At 37.7% G+C, this 26,036-nt stretch overlaps 1 protein-coding gene across 4 annotated transcripts in view; it reads left to right on the plus strand.

The window, feature by feature from the left end:
- Positions 1–26,036, plus strand: part of SWIP (strumpellin and WASH-interacting protein) — a 496,362-nt gene that overhangs the window by 284,635 nt on the left and 185,691 nt on the right. The window lies entirely within an intron of this gene.

Genomic DNA, 26,036 nt, shown 5'->3' on the forward strand with positions numbered 1-26,036 from the left:
ACTTATTGTACTCTAGAAATGTGAATGGATTTGGTATTAGGAAGCTAAGAAAATTACTAACCTTTATTGTGAATTTAACAAGTTTTTAATTTTCCAGTTATGCCTTTGTAGCAGGATTGATTCAGAGATTGGCAGCAGAGTACGTAAATGAGGAAGGAAAAAGGTTGGTTCAGTGTGGAGTTAAGCCACCAATGTACATTGGTCAAAACATATTCCTGCTTGGAAGAACATTGTGAAAATGAGGTTCTGGTTTGTAAGAAAATGGAAATATTTGAAAAGAGCAGAACAAAACAGTGACTGATATGATTAGGAGTGTAGTGATTTATGAGATATAAATAATTTATTAAACTTGATTGCTTTCTTTTCGGATTTGTATGAAAATGGAATAATTTGAAGAGAAAGTAATAGTAAGAGCGATTTTTTTTTTTTTTTTTTGAGAAAAAAGAAGAAAACCAAAACATGAAAGATATTAGAACCTATAGTACTTAGTATTATGCATGGGGTGAAGGTTCAGAAGATGAAAGAAGATACATGTTGATATTCGACTTGAATTTCAGTACAAAATAATTTTCACAAAATATGTGTGAAGGGTGGTTGTTCTAGAAAATGGAAGTTGAAGGAATAAATGATGAAGAAAAAAAGTTGATTCCGAGTTTGAATTTGGAGAGTAAAAGGATGCTGGCTAGTGGTGACATGTGTTTTAACTGGTTTGGAAGAGAGAGAGAGAGAGAGAGAGAGAGAGAGAGAGAGAATATAAATTATAGAAACCAATTTGAAAGAACAGTGCTCATGGAAATATCTATAGAAAAGGCATGCAGCAGAAACAGAATGTCTACGAGACAGAGAGTGGAAAGACTTTTAGAGATAGATTATTAATTAATGTAACTGCCATCTTTATGAATGGAGTCTAGAAGCCTGAGAGAGGTTTTGGGGGCATGGCTGGGATATGGAAACAATATTCCATGGTAGGATGTATTTGCAATTTTTACAGAGTAAGCATCTGTTTGGAAGAAAAGTAATGCTGAGAGTGAAGAGAAAACAGTTTTTTAGATGCAGGGGAACCAATATTTGTGTTGTGCTTGCTTATGCCAAGAGAAATTAGAAGTCAGGGTAATCCCTGATAGAGATGTATCTTGTCTAGAAAAATGAGTGTCATTGAAGATAAACATAGCAGCAGAAGAATCCTTTTTTGATATTAACTAAGTTATCTTTGCCCCATTAAAGAATTACCTGGAGGCTAGTTTAAGGAATTGATAGTGAATATTGGAGAAGTTGAAGCTGTTTGCGCAGGATGAGGTTTCTCAAACTAGAAGGTAGAATGCAGTGTATTATCATCAGCAAAACTATGGATAAGATTTACAGTACAGTGGAAGATGGTCATTAATATGCAAGAGAAAAAGAGTGGGAGAAAGAACTGAACTTTCGGGAACACCAGCATTCGTGGACAAGTTAGAAGACAGCTGTTTACCATCACCTGCAATGAGCGATCAAACAGGAAACTGATTACCCAATTACAGAAAAAAATTGGCAATCCAAAAGATGGAAGCTTATTTAGAAATACTTTCTGTCAAACACAATTAAAAGCCTTAGCAAAGTCAAGAGCGACTGAATGAGGTTCACATACTTTTTCCATTCAATTTGTCCATAGGTGGGTAACATAAGCCAGTATATCACCAGTGTATCAACATTGATTCAATCCATACTGGATCATTGATAAGATGGAAGGTTTCTGGATAATTTAGGAGATGGTGTTTAATGGATTTGTCCATTACTTTAGAAATAGTAGAGATAAGTGCAGTGGGACAATAATTGGATGGGAGAGATTTTTCACCCTTTTTAGGAATTGAGAGAATGCAACATTCTTTTCTTGAACAGCCTTAGCACATTTATTGGAAAATTAAGGTTTTAGAGAAAAGGTGAGATTTTAAGGTGGAGTGTGTAATGAAGAATTTCATCCCAGAAAGAATAATTTCATTTGCACAATCTGAGCAAACATTGACATCAGAAGATTTAAAACAGTAATGAAACTTAGGAAAAGAAGAATAGAAATCTCACAGTTCATCCCATTTTGCATTATTGTAATGCCAAACAACATGGTTGAAGCTGAGAATGGCCATGAGAGAAAGGCTCCATTGGAGAAGAGACCATCACTAAGTTGTGATCTGAGGTGTCCACAGGGCCACTCACTTCGGCTGACTGTGTGCTTGGAAGAGTTTTTTTTATGAGAAAAAGATAAAGATTTTTGGTTGTGTGGTTCAGATTGTCGGGTATTCTGATAATTAAATGAACAATCTGTGTGAGGTCATTAGTAATTCCAAAAGCTTCAAATTCTCAACTAGCTAGATCTGTGTGACTAGAAAATGGAAGCCAGCTGCGAACATTAAAATCACCAAGGAAAATTACCTCACTGTTAGGAAAGTTGGACTGGAGAAAGTCACATTTCAAAGAAAGAAAGTCAAAAAATTCCAGGTGATTAGTGGTGTTGGGAGAATGATAGAGGCAACAGAGGAATTGGATAGAATGGGATAGAGAGATTTTAAATAAGAGAAGATTAAAAAGAGGAGATGCTAAATTTTTAAGTCTCTGATGGGGAACATTAGAGTGGACTTATGGATAAGTACCACGTTTGAAGTGAAAGGAATTGTACAGAAAATAATTTGGACAACTGAAATGGGCAGTTGTTGAGTCAACCGATAATGGGATTCTCTCAGAAAAAGTAAGTGGTGCTTGGCAAACTGTAAGTGGAAATGAACATCATTGAGATTGGAAATGAGACCAAGTATATTTTTGAAACGAACATGGAAATATTTAAGAGATTTAGATCTTTTCACAGACAAGTTTGTTTAATTAGTTTGACTATTAATGATGTATTCAGTAATAAGAAAATATGGGGAGGACACATAATAGTCACCTAGTTTCCTCCAGATACCTGAAGGAAACTAGTTGACTATTGTTTTTTTTATATTTTTTTATGGCTGATGCTTAATAAGCCTGGCGTCCTTGCATTCATTTCTTTATTAATACTAGTACTAATGCCAATATAATATAGAAAGTGGAGAGATAACTCAGAAAGCACTTCACAATCACTTTTACAATAAACACCAGACAGAGGTCAGTTGTAAGGGCCCAAAGTTTTGACCTAAGAGAGAAAGGATATGGAAATGCAGCAAAAGCATGTGGCTTCCTTGTATTACGTGGCTATTTACTATTACTATAATAGTGTTTTTACTTATGAAGCACTCCAAACTTAGGCTGAGGACAATAAATACATTTACTCTGATAAAATAATTATATAAAGAAGAGATTCCCTAGAGGGGTATATGTTTCAAAGAATGAAAACATACAACAAAACAAAAACGAAAATATACACAGTGGTATAACACCACCACTGAATAACATAATTTCTGCTCAAGTAGGAAAAAATTGAATACAACCCCCCCCCCCCACAACAACAACAACACAAGTAAAAGCAGCAAGGACTCTTGCAGGATAAAAGACCAACATAACCCTTCTGGCAAACCAGATAAACACAAATAGTATATCTGCCAACTTTTCCTGTTTGTGCTGAAATATTTCTGGTATTCATGCATACTTTAATTTCCTAGTAAGTGTCCATGTCTTTGGTATTTCAGTACCCCACCCCCTTTGCCAAAATACACATATTACGTTTTATTTGTTTGTATGACTTCAAACCTCTGACTCTGAAAAACATTATTCAGTGCACAGAACCATGCGTGGTATACTCCTTGTTTTCATTTTTGTCTTGGGCAGTAGTGTCTGCAGTTTCTGTATAAATTTTTCAGTTGTAAATGGATAATTTTTTAATTATATGCTTTTAAAAATATGTTTATAAACATGTAGTCTGTATGAGGATTGCTGTGAGTTTTTCTGTGTTAGATATCTTCTATTGGATATAATAGAAGGTCTCTAACACAGAAAAAAACTCACAGGGTATAATAAATATTTTTTTAAAGTTTTCATTTAAAGCAATTTTGATACTTTATTCTAAACATTTTTATTAAAATGCACATGATTGGATGCTAATGTTTTTTGTGCTTATGAACAGTTACATTATGTCAGATTGATTAAAAATGCTTGATGACAAAATAGTTTTTTTTTTTTTTTTTAATGAAAACCCCAAACACAAAAAGCATAAGAACATATAGTACTTTAGTACCATGTATGGTTTGAAGGCTAAGAATATAGATGATATTTCTTGGAATTAGACTTGAATTTGTACAGATCATGATTTTCAGGGAATACATATGAAGGAAGGTGGTTTCAATAAACAGAAGTAGAAGGGATAAATGAAAATGAGGAAAGGTTAGTTCTGTGAGTTTGAGTTGAACAGTGAATCGATGTAGATTAGTTGAAATGTTTGGACTGGTTTGAAAAAAGAGGTGAAATTATAAGCTACCAATTCAGAGAACAGTGCCTGTGTAAATGTACTAGCCAACAAAATAAAAACTTTTTTTTTCATCAAAGATGTAAACACATTTCTAAACTACTTTTTTATTCTGATTTCAAATATCTTCTCAGTTTTTTCTTAGCATGTGTGTTTTCATAATACTGAGAATATTAGTAAAAATTAGGACGATTTTATTAGAAAAACACACAAGAATGGCTACAGTTACTTTTTTTTATCACTTTTACAGTTTATACCCAATACACTTTATACGTGTATTGGGTATAAAGTTAAAATAATACAGTACAATATTGTAAAAAAGATATGTGTGGTTTAAAAATGTTATGTTGTGTGGATGATTTTCTTTGGTATTCTTTGGAGTAAGATGATTTTCTTTGGTATATGTTGAGTAAGTAATGTGCTAACATATGTTCATTTCAGAAAACTTGGTAGTAGCAATTTTCCATTGACTTAATGTCTTGATGGAATCATTTCCTCCTACTCATCCCTCACTGTGCTAATGTTTTTGGGAAAGAAGCCTAAATGGAAATGCAAGAAATTAATTTTCAGTGATATATGACATCCCATATTTTTTTTCTATGCATTCAGCAGTTTCTGAACTCCATCTTTGTATGTGAGAGAGACCTGTGGTTACCCAAAAATGTTTCCACAAAGGTATTTGAAAGCTTGCCATGCTTTTAGTTCTAATACATTAAGGCATTTTTCAAAGCTTTCATCCTGCAGAAACTCTGATTTGAGGCCCCTAGATTGCCTCCTTCACTTTCATGGCACGGATTAATATTTGCACTTATTAATCCTTGAATTCACTGTAGCCCTCACTTTTATAAAATTGTTCATTAGACTAAGTTGATTTGGAGAGGTAGAAGGAAAATCTTCATTGGATCCAATAATGGAATGTACTGCACACTACTCATTCCTATCTTGTATGTACTTCTTTGAGGCTATTCACATCTAATGTAATGGTCTGTGGTAGGGTGATTGTCTCATAGGCATAGGAAGCAGCAATATTTTGTGAACCATCCTTGCATGCCCATTAACATACCAGTGATTTAGTGACTTAGAGGTCACTACTTATAATCCATTGACGAGTTTCGTATTGAATTACATCAGTTAGTGTGTTCATATTATTGAATGTTTCCTTTAGATAAACAGAATAAGCAGTGGGGATGGATGGCTTCAAGTTTCCATTATGCAAGCTTGTAACAATTCCCTAAAAACCATTATGCACGCTTCTGAGAATTCCCTAAAAACTCTATTGATATCATTCTATATGCAGAGCAAACCATTTATTGTAAAGAATGTCACCAAAACTTAGTTACTTTTTTCAATCATGAGATGTTTGACATTCTTCTTAACCAAATATTTCTGCTTTAGTCTTGAAGCAAGAAGTTGGTTTTATCTTTGGAGAGGGCTAGATTTCTAATAAGGCCATTCAACTCATCTTGGGTAAACAACTCCATTTTCGGTGTTTCTTCATTGGGTATATATAATCAGAATTGGCTGAAGTCAGGTCTCCACCAACTGCACTTTCATTGCATTTCATTTCATCATCTAAGAATTTAGCCCATACTGTGAACATATCAGAATTGGCATACTGTCATCGTCAGGGGTAGATCTTGTCACTGAATCTAGGCTCAGCTAAAATATCTTGTGCTCATTTTTCACTAAGAATTCAGCTACACTCGCATTACAGAAGTAATAATTATCATTGTGATCTTTTGGTTTCCCCACTATATTAATATAGCAGAGAAAATTGAATTTTTCCTCTTGGTCAGCCACTCACATAATCTATTTGAACAAATGGTACAAATAACACATGGTGCCCATGCCATATTCTAGTTACCTTGAGAACAACCAGAGTACAACAGGTAAATTTTGGAAATAGCTGAATTGAATAACTAGTTAAGAAAGAACTGCACACATGTTGGAGTGATTTTTACACTTTCAATATATGTCAGTGAATGTATTTCAGTAATTCATTAACCTACCTGAAGCAATTAGCATTAGCATTAGCATTAGCATTAGTAGAGGCATTTGATGCAAGAAAGCAAGCTTATGCAGCATCAGCCAAAAAAAAAAAAAAAAAAAAACCACTTCCACTTCACCCCTCTGTTCGTTCAAAATACCTGTCCAGCTGAGCCTTAAACTTATTTAGGCTATCAACCTCCACCACCACAATTTGTAATCACATAATGCCAAAAATTACAGCTCAAGGTTTCTGATGGTTCATTTCAGTGCTAGTGATTTAAACTTGCTTTCTCCACTCAGAAAGAATAAATCTTTATAAAACTTTATAACGAAATTGTATTCTTACCCAACACAGATCTTTAACTAGCAAAATTAAAGACATATTTGAGGTTGTCACAGACATTCTCTCAGATATGCCAGACAAGCTGTACTTGCTACCTCAAATGGTACTTGCTACCTGGGAGTCTAAAACGCTGATGGAACTGATATTCGGGTGACATTCAAGTCAAGTGGACCCAATTTCGGCGAAGTCCAGACAGTCTGTGACAGCCAAATCCTCTTCTTGCACCTTCATGATGGTGGGACTGTTAGTAACTCTGGTTATAACCTCCATGCACATGCACACTGTGGGTGACCACCCAGGTGAACCAACGTAAGCAGGGATCGAGGTGTGGCACCCACACCACATGGAGGAATGCCACCCCTCTGTGTTACCAGGCAATACTAGGTGGTAGATGACTCTCATCAACTGGAGAAATACCACCACTTTGCTTATTGGAGGCTTGAAGTGGTGGAACCCATGTTTAGTTTCCAGAGCTAAGTTCCGGTCAACCCTTCCCTATCTCTTCCATCATGCAGTATCACTGATAACTTTTGAGGTTATGATGAACATCATGGTGAGATCCAATCTTCCTTACATTTCAAGGGTACAGCTCTAAAAGTTAGTACACCAGACCGAACCTACTGGTAACTTTTTAGTAGGCTTTCAGATCAGCTAGTGTATAATCTTGCTACCTCTGCTCTGCCAGATAGTGACTGGAGGGAGTTCGAGTAGTGTGTATGCGGGGGGGCATTTTCGAGGCCATGTTATGTCAAGGATCTGGGTATATTGTTATCATGTGTACGCCGTATTCAAAAATTTCATTACTTCATACAGCATGCCCATCCCCCACTTTTTCTTACTATTGAATACACCATGAATTGTCAAACTAATAGAGTAAGCTTATCTGCGAAAAGATCTAAACCTCCCAAACACTTCCTAGTTCATTTCACAAATATATATGGTCTCAGTTCTAATCTCAATGATGTCCATTTCCAATTGCAGTCTGCCAAACCCCATGTACAGGGCTTTCCAATAGTAACGCTCGATTTTTGTAACGCAATAAAACAAATTGTGAGAGTGATAGTGATCTATTTTTATTTTTATTATGAAGTATATGTGTTAACATTATGTTTTAAAAATTATATCAGATAAATGTCCGCCGCGGCTTTGTCTGGTTTGGTTAATCCTGGATACCCGATTGGTGATGACGTTATCGCATAAAAGTGGCTCAATTTCAGCAATAACGCGCCTAATGTTGGCCTTTAAGGCGGCAACCGTCCGTGGTTTGTTAGCATAGACTTTGGATTTTAGAAAGCCCCAGAGAAAAAAATCCAGTGGCGTTAGGTCGCAGGATTTGGGCGGCCAATTAACGTCACCATTTCGCGATATAACGGAACCTTCAAATTTCTCATGCAATAGTGTTACTGTATCACGTGCCGTATGGCACGTAGCACCGTCTTGCTGAAACCAAATGTTTGTTAGATCGATTCCATCCACTGCAGGCCAAAAAAAATCTCTTATCATAGCCCTGTATCGCTCACCGTTGACCGTAAGTGCCACTTCTTCTTCGTTTTCGAAAAAATACGGACCGATTATTCCGCCGGACCAAAGTGTACACCATACCATAACTTTTTCGGAATGTAGTGGGACCTCATGAATCTCCCGTGGGTTTTCGTCGCTCCAAATTCGGCAATTTTGCTTGTTAACAAAGCCACTTAACCAGAAATGAGCCTTGTCACAAAATATTATTTTTCGCCCAAAATCAGGATCGACCTCCAACTGCTCTAGCGCCCAATCAGCGAATGCACGCCGCTGCGCATGATCGTTGGGCTTTAGTTGTTGGGTTAATTGCACTTTATAAGGGTGAAGCCCTAAGTCCTTATGCAGGATTCGCCAAGTTGTCGTCGAAGATAGGCCAAGTTCTTGAGCCCGACGCGGAATGGACTGTTGCGGATTCTCACGCACACTTTCCCGGACTGCAGCAATATTTTCAACGGATCTTGCGTTTCGCTGACGTACAGGCAGTTTCAGATTTGCCACAGACCCAGTTGCTTCGAATTTGTTTATTAAACGGCGAATTGTGGATTCTGAAGGACGTTCATCGACACCATAAACTGCACGGAGTGCACAAAACGTTTGACGAATAGAACATTGGTTTTGATAATAATTTTTTACAATTTCGACTCGTTGCTCAGTCGTGTAACGCTCCATAATAAAATGCAGAGACTAACTGAATACGGCTACCAAAGATACCACCTGTGTGACTGTCGACTTCGTCATGCGCTGTTGCCAAACATCGAGCGTTACTATTGGAAAACCCTTTACTTAGGCGCCTCCGTAGCCAGGTGGAAAGGAACAGCAGTGCGTAGCACACGCTTCTTGATTAGACCGGGGTTCGAGCCTGTCATCACCAAATACGGAGGATACGGAAAGGTCAGGGAATGACCACCGCATATCCTGGAGCAATATGGCCTTAGTTGCTAATGCTCCTAAAAACCAAACAAACCCATGTACTTTTTCTGACAGAATCTCAGTTATCATTTGATTCAACCACTGCTCATCTCAGTTGCCCAAATTATTCGCTGTATGTTTCCTTTCTCCTCAAAGGTGGTACTTGTACATATGTCAGTTCCGATATTCCCTGTCAGAGACTTGGCAATTTGGAATCTCCTCTTTTCGATCTTCTCTGGCTTAAAATCTCTCTACCTCATAGTGTCAAATTCATCTGTTGTCTCTACTATTCTCCCAACTCCACTAATCACTTGGAGCTCTTTGACTTCCTCTCTTTGCAACTTGATTTTCTCCAGTCAAACTTTCCTGACAGTGAGGTAATTTTCCTTGCTGATTTTAATGTTCACAACTCCAGCTGGCTTCCGTTTTCTAGTCACACTGATCCAGCTGGTTGAGATGTTGAGGCTTTGCAATTACTAATGACCTTGCACAGATTGTTCATTTACCTACAAGAATACCGGACAATCCTAACCATGCAGCCAACATGCTTGATCTTTTTCTCACAAACAACCCTTCTAAGTACACTGTCAAAGTGAGTGGTCCTTTTAAGCACTTTAGATCACAACTTGGCAATTGTCTCTTCTCTAATGGAGCCTTTTTCTCATGGCTATTCCCAACCTTGTATTGTTTAGCATTACAAGAATGCAAAATGGGATGACCTGTGAGATATCTTTTCTTCTTTTCCTTGGTCAGATTACTGTTTCAAAATTTCTGATGTTAACATTTGCTTAGATTGTGTCAGTGAAATTATTCTTGTAGGAATGGAATCCTTTATTCCACACTCCACTTTAAAATCTCGTCTTTTATCTAAACCTCGGTTTTCCAATAAATGTGCTAAGGCTGTTCAAGAAAAGAAACGTTGCATATCGTAATTGTCTTGTTTCCAATTCTTCAGTTTCATTTTCTGCTTACACCAAAGCTCGCAACAATTGTAACACAGTTATTAACCAGTCCAAACTAGATTTTGAACAGGTTAAGAGTAGAAAACTTGCTTCTTGCCCTAATGGTAGCCGAGCATTCTGGTCTCTTGCCAAAGCTATTGACCGCAAATTTTTGCCCATCTCTGCTCCCACCTCTGTCAAAACCAGAGGTTATATTTTCATTTCAGCCAAGGATAAAGCTGACCTGCTAGCATCCCATTTTTCTTCCAACTCCTGTATTAAAAATCTTGGAAAAACACCTCACACCATTCCCAAGACACTCCAATCAGTGCCTCCTGTGGTCTTCTGTCGAAAGGATGTCAGAAGGATTTTGATAAATCTTGATGCTAAGAAAGCTCCAGGTCCTGATGGTATTTCTCCACTTGTTCTCAAAACCTGTGCTTCCAAACTTACTCCTGTTCTTTGCCGCTTTTTTTCACTTTCTTATTCCAAAGGTGTTTTTCCTTCTGCTTGGAAATTTGCTCATATACAGCCAGTTCCTAAAATGGGTGACAAATCTCTCCCATCCAATTATCATTCCATTAGAATTACTCCTACTCTTTCTAAAGTATTGGAGAAATCAATTAACCGCCAACTCTTAAACTACCTAGAAACCTTCCGTCTAATCAATGATCGCCAGTATGGATTCCATCAGTGTCGATCCACTGGTGATATTCTGGCTTATTGTTACCCTATTATGGACAAATTCAATGGAAGAGTTTGGGGAAACACAAGTAGTTGCTCTTGACATCTCAAAGGCTTTCGACCGTGTTTGGCATAAAGTCTCCTAAACAAGCTTCCATTTTATGGTTTGCCAACTGTTTTTTGTAATTGATTATCCAGTTTTCTCTCTGATTGCTCACTGAGGATGATGGTAGATGGCTCTCTGTCTTCTAACTTTTCCACTAATGCTGGTGGCCCCCAAGGTTCAGTTCTTTCCTACACTCTTTTCCTCTTGTATATTAATGACCTTCTTCCATTGACTGGAAATCCTATCTATAGTTTTGTCGATGATAGCACATTGCATTCCACTTTCCATTTTGAGAAACCTTTCCCTGCTCAATCAACTTCAACTTCTCGAATATCCGCTACCAATTCCTTAAATGCCAATCTCCAGGTAATTCTCCAGTGGGGCAAAGACAACTTAGTTGATTTCAATCCTTCTAAAACTCAGTCTTGTCTTATATCTCGCAAAAAGGATTCATCTGCTGCTATGCTTATCTTTGGTGACACTCTGATTTCTAGGCAAAATGATATATCCCTTTTGGGGATTACCTTGATTTCTAATCTCTCTTGGCACAAGCACATTAAAAATATTGCTTCCTCTGCATCTAAAAAACTTGGTTTTCTCTTTCTCTCTCGGCGTTACTTTTCTTCCGAACAGCTGCTCACTCTGTATAAATGACAAATCCGCTCTGCCATGGAATATTGTTCCCACATCTGGGGTGGTGCCCCCAAAACCTCTCTCAGGCTTCTTGATTGCATTCAGAAGAGGGCAGTTAGGTTAATTAATGACTCATCTCTAACAGAGTCTCTGCACTCGCTGTCTCATAGACGTACTGTTTCTGCTGCATGCCTCTTCTACAGTTACTTCCATGGGCACTGTTCTTCTGAATTGGCTTTGATAATTCCTGCTCTCTCTTTCAAAATAGTCCTAACATGTGCCGCCACCAGCCAACATCCATTTACTGTCGAACTTCAAACTCACAGAACCAACTTTTCATCTTCCTCGTTTATTCATTCAACTGCCATTTTCTTGAACAACCTTCTTTCCTATGTATTTCCTGAAAATTACAGTCTACAGAAGTTCAAGTCTAATGTCAACAAATATCTTTTGTCTTCTCAACCTCCAACCCAAGAATGGTATTAAGTACTATAGGTTCTAATACCTTTCGTGTTTGGGGTTTTCTGGAAAAAAAAAATAATAATAAAAAAAAAATACACTAGTAGTGCAGTGGATGTGTTTTAATTGTGATAAAAGTGTAGCTCGAAGGTTCTAATTACATAGTTTGGCCTATATGTTTTATTTTTATGTAAGAAATGTTAATTTTAGTAATATATAACTAATTTAAAAACTATGAAGTAATGGTATATATATATATATATTTTTTTTTCACGAAAACCCTGAACATGAGAGGTATTAGAACCTATAGTATTTAGTACCATTCATGAGGCTGGAGGTTGAGAATATAGACAATACGTGTTGATATTAGACTTAAATTTCGGTACATTATAATTTTCAGGAAATATGTGTGAAGGGCAGTTGTTCCAGAAAATGGAAGTTGAATGAATAAATGAGGAAGAAAAAAAATTAATTCTGAGGTTGAACTCGGAACAGTAAAAGGATGCTGACTGGTGGTGGCGGCACATGTTCAGACTGCTTTGAAAGAGAGAGAAAGTTGGAATTATAGAAACCAGTTCAGAAGAACAGTGCCCATGGAAGTATCTATAGAAAAGGCATGCAGCAGAAACAGAATGTCTATGAGACAGAGAGAATGGAGAGACTGTTAGAGATGGCTTATTAATTAACCTAACTGCTATTTTTTTGAATGGAATCTAGAAACTTGGGTGAAACTGCCTCAGATGTGGAAACAATACTCCAGCCAATTTGTGATTTTTACAGAGTGAACAGCTATGTGGAAGAAAAGTAACACTGAGAGTGAAAGAAAAAACCCAGTTTTTTAGATGTAATGTGCTTCTGCCGAGAGAGAGATTAGAAGTCAGGGTAATCCCCAATAGAGATATATGAACTTGCCTAGAAATCGGAGTGTCATTGAAGATAAGTATAGGAGCATAAGAATCCTTTTTGCGAGATATAAGACAAGCCTGAGTTTTGGAAGGATCGAAATCAACTAAGTTATGTCTGTCCCACTGGCAAATTACCTGTAGATCAGTATTTAAGGAATTGGTAATAGTGGATATTTGAGAAGTTGAAGCTGTTTGTGCAGGGCAAGATTTTTCAAACTGGAAGGTGGAATGTAATGTGCTATCATCAGCAAAACTATGGATAGAATTTCCGGTCAATGAAAGGAGGTTATTACTATACAAGAGGAATAGAGCGAGAGAAAGAACTGAACCTTGGGGAACACTTGCATTAGTGCTGGTGTTAGAAAACAGAGAGCCATCTACCACCTTCAGCAGTGAGCAGTCAGAGAGAAACCTGAATATCAAATTACAAAAAACAGTTGGGAAACCATGATATGGAATCTTATATAAACGACTTTTATGCCAAACATGATCAAAAGCCTTTAAAATGTCAAAAGCAAGTGCCTGAGGTTTATGTACCTACCTTTTCCATTGAATTTGTCCATAGATGGGTAACATAAGCTAAAATATCAGCAGTGGATCGACACTGACGGAATCCATACTTGTGATTGTTGATCAGATGGGTTTCTGGATAGTTTAAGAGTTGGTGGTTAATTGATTTCTCCATTACTGTAGAAAGAGTAGAAGTAATTGCACTGGGACAATAATTAGATGGGAGGCATTTCTCGCCCTTTTTAAGAACTGGCTGGATATGAGCAAATTTCCAAGTAGAAAGAAAAACACCTTTAGAATAAGAAAGTTAAAAAAAGGAGCACAAGTTTTGGGAACAAGTTGAGAAATAACATAAGGACCTGAAGCTTTCTTAACATCAAGATTTGTCAAAATCCTTCTGACATCCTTTTGATGGAAGACCACAGAAGGCATTGAACAGAGCATACTGGAAATGGTGTGAAGTGGCTTACCAAAATCATTAATACCCAATTTGGAAGAAAATTGGGATGCAAGTAGGTCATCTTTGTCTTTGGCTGAAGTACCAATAGAACCATCTGGTTTTGACAGAGGCGGGAACAGAGATGGGCAAAAGTTTCGGCCAATAGTTTTGGCAAGAGATCAGAATCCTTAGCTACCATTTGAACAAGAAGCAAGTTTTCTACTCTTAGCCTGTTTGAAATCTAGTTTGGACTGATTAATAACTGCTTTACAATTGTTGCGAGATTTGGTGTAGGCAGAAAATGAAACTGAAGATTTGGAAACAAGGCAATTATGATATTCAACATTGTTCTCTTGAATAGCCTTAGCACATTTATTGGAAAACCAAGGTTTAAATAAAGGACGAGATTTTAAAGTGGAGTGTGGAATAAAGGATTCCATTCGTACAAGAATGATTCCACTGTCATGATCTGAGCAAACGTTGACATCAGAAGTTTTGAAACAGTAATCCGTCCAAGGAAAAGAAGAAAAGAAATCTTGCAGGTCATCCCATTTTGCATTCTTGTAATGCCAAACAACACAAGGTTGGGAATGGCCATGAGAGAAAGGCTCCATTGGAGAAGAGACCATCGCCAAGTTATGACCTGAGGTGTTTAGAGAACCTGCACCTCAACTGTGTCGTTAGAAAGGTGGTTGTTTACGACAAAAAGACAAGCGTGTTGGCTGTGTGGTTAGGATTGTTTGGTATGTAAATGAACAATCTGTGCGGTTATTAGTAATTGCAAAAGCTTTTGCATTTTGACCAGCTGTTTCCGTGTGACTAGAAAACCGAAGCCAGTTGGAGTTGTGAACATTAAACTCACCAAGGAAGATTACCTCACTATTGGGAATGTTGGACTGGAAAAGTCAAGTTTCAAAGAGAGGAAATTAAAGTGTTCCACGTGATTAGTGGAGTTGGGAGAACGATAGAGGCAACAGATGAATTTGACAGAATGTTGTAGAGAGATTTTAAGCCAGAGAAGATTGAAAAGAGGAGATTTCAAATTACTAAGTCTCTGACATGGAATATCAGAATGAACATATGCTGAAGTATTATTACCTTTGTAGCGAAAGGAATCATACAGCGAATAGTTCGTACAACTTAGATGAGCAGTGGTTCAATCAACCGATAACTGAGATTCTGTTAGAAAAAGTACATGGAATTTGGCAGATTGTAAGTGGAAATGAACATCATTGAGATTAGAACTGAGACCATGTATATATGTGAAATGAATGAGGAAGTGTTTGGGAGGTTTAGATTTTTTTGCAGATAACTTTGCTCTATTAGTTTGACAATTCATGGTGTATTCAGTAGTAAGAAAAGTATGAAGTAATGAAATTTTTGGATATGGTGTACCCATGATAAGAATATACCCATTTCCTTAATATAAGGTGGCCTCGGTACATGTTCAGACTCCCTACACAGACTCCCTCCAGTCACTTGCAGAGTAGAGGCAGCATGATTATACACTAGCTGATCTGAAAGCCTCCTAGAAAGTTACCAATAAGTTCAGTCTGGTGTGCTAACTAGCGGCCAGCCTGTGAACATTGTTTTAGAGCCTGTACCCTCGAAATATATGGAAGATTGGATCTCTCCATGATGTCCATAATAACCTGAAAAGACATCAATCATACTGCATGATGGAAGAGATGCTGGAGGGTTTACCAGAGCTTTGCTCAAGAGATTAAACATGGGTTCCACCACTTCAAGCCTCCAATAAGCAAAGCAAAGTGGTGGTATTTCTCCGGTTGATGAGAATCATCTACCACCTAGTAAATAGTATGACTTGAACTTGATAGCATATTACTTGTCATTGCATAAGTGACTATTAGTTTAGTGTAGTATTGTCAATTAATGAATTAAATTGATTAATTTTTATTACTTTTCATTGTTAATCAATTAAATTATATTTAAAAATGGAAATCATGTCCCGGACTAGATCAGCAAAGCAATGGGCACAAAGTAGCCAGAGTGCTTTGGCTTCGGAGAGGATGAGGTGTTCTCATTTTGTGGCCAGCACAGTCTCCGTGCTGGATGTTTACCGGATGTTTTCCAGTAAACTGGATGTACACAGGATGTTTTCTTCCTGGGCTTAAGGATTAGTTTTATCGGCTACCATTACAATCAAATTTACATAAGCTGATTATGTAATACTCAATACATTATAGAGTCTGTGTGGTGGATTGGGTGCTGCCTGACTGGTAGTAGTCACATTAAGATATTGTAGCCACTGATAAAAACTTCAAAGTTACAACAGCTTTCATTCAATACTTGCTATATCTTATAGTAAAAAAAAGTTATAGGCTTATGAAGGTGTGAAGTTATTTTTGAATTACACTATAAATGAAGTCTGATCAAAAAGTATCAGATCTCTTATGATGTAGTGACAATAAGCACCCTTATGGGATGGTGGCTTAATAATCTTTGAGTTAGTGACCTTTTGAGGCACTGCACTTTTTGGAAAGCTGATTTCAAATTGCCAAAAGCTGAGCTATCATATTACTCTTTATTGTTTGTTTATATATCACCAAATCGATATCCTTTCAGGATTTTTTTTTTTTTTTTTTAGTCTAGAAAACACAAAAGTCACACGGTGCTATATCTGGGGAATACGATTTGAGTGATTTGGCTTAAAAATTTCATGCACCTAGTGACAAATGTAATGGTGCTTTATTTGGATGAACATTCAATCTTTAGAATTCCAATTTTCTGGACTTTTGCTCTGAACTGAATCTTGAAGATGTCTCAAAACTTTTATGCGTAGAACTCTTTATTAATTGTTTATCCTTCTTGAGCTTATTCATGGTGGACAAAAACCCTCACAGTCAAAATATGTTAGCAACGTGGCCTTTGTTTTGCTTCACACTTGGCATGCTTTTTTTGATTTGGAGAAAAGGAGTCTTCCAATGGGATGATTGCTGTTTGGTTTTGGGATCATACCTATAAATCCATGTTTCATCCCACATTTATGTGTTTCAAAAATGTTTTGTCATTAATTGCATGTTCAAACAAATTGGAAGCAATTTACTGGTGGTTTCATTTTGTTTTTCTGTTAATAGCAGTGGCATGAACTTTGTGGAAATGTTCCTCATGTTCAAAGTTTTTGTTCAGGGTTTATATTTCAGTTTTAGACTGAAATATTAAAGGTAGGTAGAGAGAGCCATGAGTTTGTTGCAGGTGACAGTTTTGTTTACCACTGCGTCAGCTGACACCAGTATTTCTGTTAAGAGCTTTATATCATTAGTGTAAGGTAATTGCATCATTCCTGGTATACACAAAAACAGAATAAGGAGACTGGTAAACAGCAGTCCTGACAAAATAGGAGATGTTGTGATGAGGGAGGTATATTTTTCTGTTATGTAAGAGAGACTGCAGAAAAGTGAGGACATCACCTTTTATCCTGAAGAAATTGTTTAACTGATTTAAAAGGATTGCACTATTTAGGCTATCAAATGCTGCATTGCTGTGGCATAAACAACTGCCATTTTTACTCTGGACTCAAAGGAATTAAGTATTGAAGTTTGGACTGTTATGAGGTTGATGATGGTCGGTCTATTGGCGAGTGCATAATGGAATCTTTGGTGGTTGTGGGAGAAGATGGTGTGTTATATGTGCTGTAGAAGGACTTTTTCCAGTAGCATGGATATTCTAGGTGCAGCATTGGCCATAAGTGTGGATGCAGTAAATATCAGTCTTGTTATACTTCATTTACTTTGGTGTTTGAATTTTTGATAGTGGAATAAGAGTATATTTGCTCCAGCTAGCAGGGAACACTCTTCGTGAGGATAGAATTAAACAGGTAGAGCAAAGAATCTAGAATATATGGACTGAGAGACATTATCCACACTTGCAGTGCATGTTGAGTGCAGGGAGTTAATAGCACAATGCAGTTGCTATCATTTTTTTAGCATTAGCATTAGTAGAGGCATTTGATGCAAGAAAGCAAGCTTATGCAGCATCAGCCAAAAAAAAAAAAAAAAAAACCCACTTCCACTTCACCCCTCTGTTCGTTCAAAATACCTGTCCAGCTGAGCCTTAAACTTATTTAGGCTGTCAACCTCCACCACAAGGGATGGAAGTCTGTTCCACCAACAAACCACCCGCTGGCTAAAGGCAAATTTCCGCACGTCTATCCTACATCTGTCTTTCCTCAATTTGAATTTATGCCCTCTCAGGTGATTTTTCTGAGCTAGAGGAAGAATCCCATCAGCATTGAGCATGCTTAAACCATTCAAGGCTTTATACACCTCTATCAGATCACCTCGCTGGTGCCTAGTCTCCAGACACTGTAATTTGCAAAACTTAAGCCTTTCTTCGTAAGAGCACCCCTTTGTTCCATTCACTAATCTTGTTGCCCTTCTCTGTACTCGTTCCAGCAGCTCTACATCCTTCTTGAAATGAGGCCTCCAGACCTGTATACAGTACTCTAGGTGTGGCCTGACCATCGCCTTATACAATGGAATAATCACCTCCTTATCCCTGCTGGAAAAATTCCTGTATATCATTGACAACACTCCATGAGCTACTCTTGCAGCCCATCTGCACTGCTCAGAGAACTTCATATCTGCCTGCACAACCACCCCCAAGTCCCTTTCATTCTCTACCACTGTCAGTGCAGTACCACAGAGTTGATACGTTGCTCTGGGGTTGCTGTTTCCCATGTGTAGTACTTTACATTTGTCAATGTTAAACTTCATTTGCCACCTCTCAGCCCATCTGCTCAATCTTTCCAGATCCTGTTGCAGCAGCATAGTGTCAGTAGTGTCCTTGACAACCCTGCCAACCTTTGTATCGTCTGCAAACTTGGACATTAAGCCCGATATACCATCATCAATATCATTTATAAATACAGAAAACAATAATGGACCCAACACCGAGCCCTGAGGGACTCCACTAATAACATCAGTCCACGATGAGCAATGTCCATTGATTACCACTCTCTGTCTTCTCCCCCTCAACCACCCCTTTATGCATAGCAGCAATTTGCCTCCAATGTCACACTGCTCCAATTTGTGTAGCAGTCTTCCATGTGCAACAGTATCAAAAGCCTTTCTAAGATCCAAGTATATAATATCAAAGTTATTCCCTGCATCCAGTTCTTTTGTGACTGCATCATAGTATCCAATCAAGTTGGTCAGGCAAGACTTCCCCTTAACAAAACCATGCTGTGTCTGAGCTATAACTGAACTCTTGTCTAAATGATCCTGCAGTGCTTCTTTAACCAGTGCCTCCATTAATTTTCCTGGAACAGAAGTTAAGCTCACAGGTCTATAATTACTTGTGTCAGCCTTTGATCCTCCTTTGTGAATTGGGGTCACATTTGCACATTTCCAGTCTATGGGTACCTCCCCTGAGTCCAAGGAAGCTCTCATAATTATGGCTAAGGGTTTGCTTACTTCCTTTGCTGCCTCCTTTAATATAACTGGATAGATCCCATCCACCTCGGGTGCCTTTCTTGTGTTTATCTTCAACAGTTTCTCCTCCACTTTACTCCCAGTTATTTCAAGATTCTGTAGCTTACTGCTAGAGTTGAATACACCTCTGGCATTCCCCTCGCTGAATAACTCCTCATGTGTGAATGTCGATGCAAAATATTCATTTAGTTTGTTAGCTACCTGAGCAGGATCATCAACACTTGACCCATCAATATCGAGTGGACCAATCTGATTCATCCCCTTCCTTCTAGAGTTTACATAAGTAAAGAACTCTTTGCTGTTTTTCTTTGCATCCCTTGCTAAGGATTTCTCGTAATCTGCCTTCGCCTGCCTAACCTCCTTTGTAACTTGGTTGCATATCAACTTGTATCTATCATAGGCTTCTGTGTCATGTGTTAATTTGTATGTATCCCATGCATTTTTCTTCTCTGCCATATGCCTCATTAGTTCATCTGACATCCATTTTGGCCTAAACCTTGAACAATATTTCTTAGTTGGTATGTAAAGCCTAGTAGCTTCCAAGATAAGTTCTTTGAATGCTTCCCATTTTGAATTTTCTGTTGGTAACATCATCAGTTAGTCCCACTGTATAGAATTTAAATACTGTCTCAGTCCATCGTAGTCGCCTTTACGGAAGCAATAACCCTTCCCTTTACCCCTAATGGTAGTTACCTCTTTGAGTAAATCCCACTTCAGCACACTGTGATCACTGCCACCTAGTGGATCATTTATCTGCAGATTCTTAATGCATGAAGAATCACTGCTGATAATCAAATCAAGAGTATTAATCCCTCTAGTTGACTCCCGAACATGCCGATGTAGAAAACAATCATCCAATAAATCCACAAAAGTCCTGCTAGTGTGTGAGTAACCAGCCCCCAAATTCCAGTCAATATCTGGGAAATTAAAATCTCCCATTATAAGACACTCTGATTTACTGGCCCACTCTATTTCCCTGTACAGTTCCTTATTATACTCATCAGAGTCATTAGGCCTATAGCACACTCCTACTCTCAATTTTGATCTCCCAATGTTTATGTCACACCAAACTGACTCCACACTGCACTGTCCAGCGATGTCGACTGGCTTCACTTCCTTGGTTTTTATGTGTTTCTTAACTAATAGCATAACCCCTCCCCGCTTCCTATCCTGTCTATCCTTTCTGTAGATGTTTCATTGGTTGGACTAGTAGAGTAGTCTGGTTAATGATCATATGGTTGTGTACTGTTTCTCTGAAATCTGGCAACAAATTTGATCTACTTGAGGGAGAATTGAATTTCAAATTAGTATCAGAGTTATGGGCAGAGTATGGCAAGTTGACTTTGACTCTAGTGTCATATCAGTATATTTTTTAATAGCTTGAGACTTGAGTGTAAGCAGTACTAAAACAAAGCAAATAACATTTGGGACAAGAGTATCTGCTCAAGTATCTCAAGCTTATTTTGCATACTGTGTGAACATACAAGGTAGGAAATTTTGAGTGTATTTTGACAATAATAAAAATAACAATAACAATAGTATTAGAAGTGGCAAATGGTGCAAGAGAGCAAACTTGTATAGCATCAGCCAAAAATAAAAGAAAAAGAAAAAAAAAAAAAAAAGTCTTCTCATTTCACCTATTCATTCCCTCCAGTAGTTTGTCTAGTAGCTCCTCGAATTTATTTAAGGCAAACTTTTGCACATCTGTACTGCAACTGCCCTTCCTCTTGAATTTGAATATGTCCCCTCATTATGTATAGTCTGATCAAGAGGAAGAATTCCATCAGCATTGAGCTTGTCCAATCCAAACAATAACCACAATAATTAATAATAATAATAACCAATGTGCAGGTTAGTGCAATTGCATAATTTCTGTATGTAGCCAACTACCTAAGTAGTTATAAATTGGCATCATTAAGTATATCTCATTGTGAATAACTTAACAATGAGTTGCCATGATATTGCATTACCTCAAATAAGTAATATTTCACCATAGGAGAAGACTATTGTTACTTTTCCTCAGCAGATACCTTTACCCATACAGCACCGTTTCAGAGCTTATTGGCTCCTCATCATTGGGTGGGCAGGTACCCTGGTGTCGCAATGATTACAACTCAGTTGGAAAGTATAACTCCACGATATGAGAGATGCCTGATAGTGTGAAGTAGTTTAGGACAAAGACCTTAGGTTACGTAGGGAGTTAACTAGCATACAAGTTAAATAGCATAGTGCAATTGCATCATTTCTGTATATAGCCAACTACTTAAGTAGTTATAAATTGGCATCATTAAGTATATCTCATATTGCAGTGGTTTTCAACTGGGGTGCCGCAGCACCTTAGGGTGCCACAACAACATTCCAGCGGTGCCAAGTAATTTGGGTTTAAGTTACTTAAACTTATTATTTTTTTAAAATTTATATGTTTATTTCATTATAAAAAGGTGTACAGTATCTTTTTAATTTTGTGGTGATCTGTAATTGATGTTTACTTAGTACCTCTATATAAAGAATAAAATTATTATATACTGTATATATATAATTTGTATTATGAAATGAAATTTTATAATTATATTATTGTATTAACTATCATATATAATATATTTTTAATATTATATATATATACAGAGAGAGAGAATCGGGTCTAACAGGCAGAAAATTAAGTAGGGGAGCCGCAAAATAAAATAAATGGCTTAGGGGTGCCATTATTAAAAAAAGGTTGAAAACCACTGTCGTATTGTGAATACCTTCACAATATGAGATATACTTGAGTACTAACTTTGTGCCATTATATTGCACTACTTCGAATAAGTAACACTTCACCATAGGAGAACATCATTGTTACTTATTATCAGCAGATACCATCACCCATGCGGCACCATTTCGGAGCTTATTGGCTCCTCATCAATGGGTAATAACTACTTAAGTAATAATTAAATAAACTTAAGTAACAACTAATTAAGCTCTGAAACGGTGCCATATGGGTGATGCTATCCACTGAGAATAAGTACTGGGGGTCATGCTTGGAAGTTGTCTTTCTTAGACAGCTGAGTAGCTGCGACTAGACACCGGTTGACCTTGGACTTAGTTTCATATGACCTGATTAATATAGTAGTAGTAGTGGCATGTGATACAAGAAAGCAAGCTTATGTAGTATCAGCCAAAAAAAAAAAAAAAAAAAAAAAAAAAACCATTTCCAACTTCCATTACCTCAGAAAGGTTGTCCAGTTCCACATTGAATTTATTTAAGCTATCAACTTCCACAATGACAGATGGAAGTTTGTTCCAGCATCCAACTACCCACTGGCTAAAGGCAAATTTCTGCACATATCTATGACTGTCTTTCCTCAATTTGAATTTGCGTCCCCTCAGGTTTGTAATCTGAGCAAGAGGAAGAATCTCATCAGAATTAAGCCTGCTTAACCCATTTAAGGCCTCATACACCTCAATCAGATCACATTGCAGGTGCCTATTCTCCAGACACTGCAAATTGCAGAACTTAAGCCTTTCTTCGAAAGACCATGCTCTCATTCATCTCACCAATCTTGTTACCCTTCTCTATACTTGTTCTAGCAACTGAACATCCTTCCTAAAATGAGGCCTTCAGATCTGTATGCAGTACTCAAGGCATGGCCTGACCTTTGCCTTATACAAAGGGATAATCACCTCCTTTTCCCTACTAGCAAAATTCCTGTATATCATTAACTAAACCCCATGACCTACTCTGGCAGCCTGTCTGCACAGTTCAGAAGACTTCATATCTGACAGCACAATTACTCCCAGCTTTTTTTTTTTTCCTACCGCCTTAAGTGTAGTACCACACGGTTGGTATGTTTCTCTGGGGTTACTTCTACCCCAGAGAAATGTATGCAGTACTTTGCATTTGTCAATGTTAAACTTCAGTTGCCACTTCTCAACTCATCTGCCCAACTTTTCTAGATCCTATTGCAGTAGCACACTGCCATTACTGTCATTAACAACCCTGCCAACCTTTGTATCATCTGCAAACTGGGACATTAAGCCTGATATATCTTCATCAATATCATTGATAAATATACAAAACAACAGTGGGCTCAAGACCAAACCCTGGGGGACACCACTAATAACATTAGTCCCCAAAGAGCAGGTTCCATTGATTATCCCTCTTTGTCTTCCCCCACTCAGCTACCCTTTTATCCATTGTAGCAACTTTCTCTTAATACCATACTGCTCCAGTTTGTACAGTAGTCTTCCATGCACAACAGTATCAAAAGCTGTCCTGAAATCCAAGTATATGATATCAAAATTATTTTTTGCATCCAGTTCCTTTGTAACCACATCATAGTATCCAATCAAATTTGTCACACAAGACTTTCCCTTAACAAACCCATGCTGTGTCTGAATTATTACTGCAGTCTTGTCTAGATGATCCTGCAATGCTTCTTTCGCCAGTGACGTTATTTTCCCCGGAACAGAAGTTAAACTAACAGGTCTGTAATTACTTGTATCACACTTTGATCCCCTTTTGTGAATTGGGGATATATTAGCACTTCTCCACTCTGTGGGTCTTCTCCTGAGTCCAAGAATTCTCTCATAGTTATGGCTAAGGGTTTGCTTACTTCCTTTGCAGCCACCTTTAATATAACTGGATAGATGCCTTCCACCCCAGGTGCCTTTCTAGTGTTTAACTTCAACAATTTCTCCTCCACTTTGCTCTCAGTTATTACAAAATCATTAAGTTCACTGTTAGAGTTTAATAAGCATCTGTACAGTCTTCCACTTCCCTACAGAATTCCTAATGTGTGAACGTAGATGCAAAATACTCATTCAATTTTTGTCATCTATCTAAGAAGGATTATCAACAGTTGAGCCATCAATATCAAGCATGCCAATTTGATTCATCCCCTTTCTTCTAGAGTTTATATAACTAAAGAAGCCATTGCTGTTTTTCTTAACATCCTTTGCCAAAAATTTCTTATAATCTGCCTTCGCTTGCCTAACTTGATTACAGACTAGCTTAGATCTGCTGTACACTTCTGTGTCACCTGATAATTTATATGCATCCCATGCATTTTTCTTCTCTGCCACAAGTCTCATTAGTTCATCTGACATCCATTTAGGTCTAAACCTTGAACAGTATTTCTTAATCGGTATGAAAAGCCTAGTGGCTTCCATAATTAAATACGTTGATGCTTCCCATTTAGAATTTGCTGTTGTAACATTATCAGTTGGTTCTACTGTATAGAATTTAAAAACTGTCTGAGACCACTATAGTCACCTTTACGAAAGTAAAAACCCTTCCCTTTACACCTTATGGTAAATATATATCTTTCCTCAATTTGATAGTGGATAGTGCCTTAGACCTTGGACTTAGTTTCATATGGTCTGATTAATATAGTAGTAGTTTATTTATGATCCAGAATTGGCCAAAGAAGTAGCTAATATAAAGCTGAAATGCTGAGCATTGACCTTTGAAAGATGCATGGAGAGATGCTCTCTTTAGAAGTGAGATAGAGACACTAAGCTGAAGCTCTTGCTTGATGTTCTATTCATTGTCAGCTGGGGATTGTTTGTGGGGTGAGTCTGGATATGAATAAGCTTCATAGAAGATGGAGATCTGATAGGTGTATCACTTGCAGTTTAGAGGTGGCAATGTACCCATTTTAAATGACCTTTTTCTCTTAGGTGCAGTTACAGTCGCAGATTTCTTTCTGCAGGATAACGAGACCTGTCATGGCAACTGTGGACCATAGAGATGACATAATGATCTCTGCCCAGAATGGTGTCACGGTTAGCAGTGAAGGGCCACATCTGTTCATGTCTAGATCCTTCTGTGTTGTAGATTTAAAAGGTATTTATGTGTATTGTACTCAGTTTAATATTATGCGGTGATGTTCTTGGAAATGTCCTTCCACGATAGAAATCTTGCATCACAGAAACAACCAGGAATTCGCTCTATCTGATGTCACAAGTGTAGAGGGTCTGAAATGATAAAGTTCCTGGAGTCAATTTTTATGTCTCAGCAGTGCTAGTCATAAAATGGTGAGGAGGTTTTGACCAAGAAGACAAGTTAGATGTAGTTGCAGCCTCCTGGTTTCTGCTTCTTGGACTATTCATTGAGTTAGGGGGTGGATGAGTAAGAAGGCTGTGCAACAACTTCAGCCCGGCGTTGGATGAGTGGTCATGGTCTGGCAGATTCTACATTTCTTGTTAGAAGGTATATTGGTGCCTTGGTGGATTATGTTCTAGCTGTACAAAATGATAGAGATATACAGGTGTTAGGAGTGCTGAGTCTTAAGAAGGCGGGTTGTACTGACTCTGTGAAAGGCTGCTATTAATGTCTGGTGCAGTGGCAGCCAAGATACAGGAAATGAGTGAACCAATGTGGTAATTAAAAATCAAGAGCTGCTTCTTTATTATATCATGAAGTGTTTTACTTTTCAGACTACTGTTGAAGAATGGTTCAGTGGAGGTTTGGTTGTTATTTCTAGGGATACTATTTATAGGGTGAATGACAACATCATCATCAGTTTGAATAGTCGTAGTGCAGGCTGTTAGGTATGACTGATCTATTTATGTGGCCAGCTTGTGATTGATTACTACAGAGGGCTGCATTAGCATAGATCATTAGCAGCATTTTCATTAACTGGATTAGCTCTACTGTCAGCCTTGCAATGTTTCAAGTGGTACAAGACAGAGGCATCAGAAGATGCCTCAGCATTGAGTGGACCCACTTGTAGTACATTTTTTGTGGCATGCGTGC

The sequence above is a fragment of the Mastigoproctus giganteus genome, chromosome 9, assembly GCF_048544385.1.
Source record: "Mastigoproctus giganteus isolate SK-2022 chromosome 9, ASM4854438v1, whole genome shotgun sequence".
In the NCBI taxonomy this organism is placed as follows: domain Eukaryota; kingdom Metazoa; phylum Arthropoda; class Arachnida; order Uropygi; family Thelyphonidae; genus Mastigoproctus; species Mastigoproctus giganteus.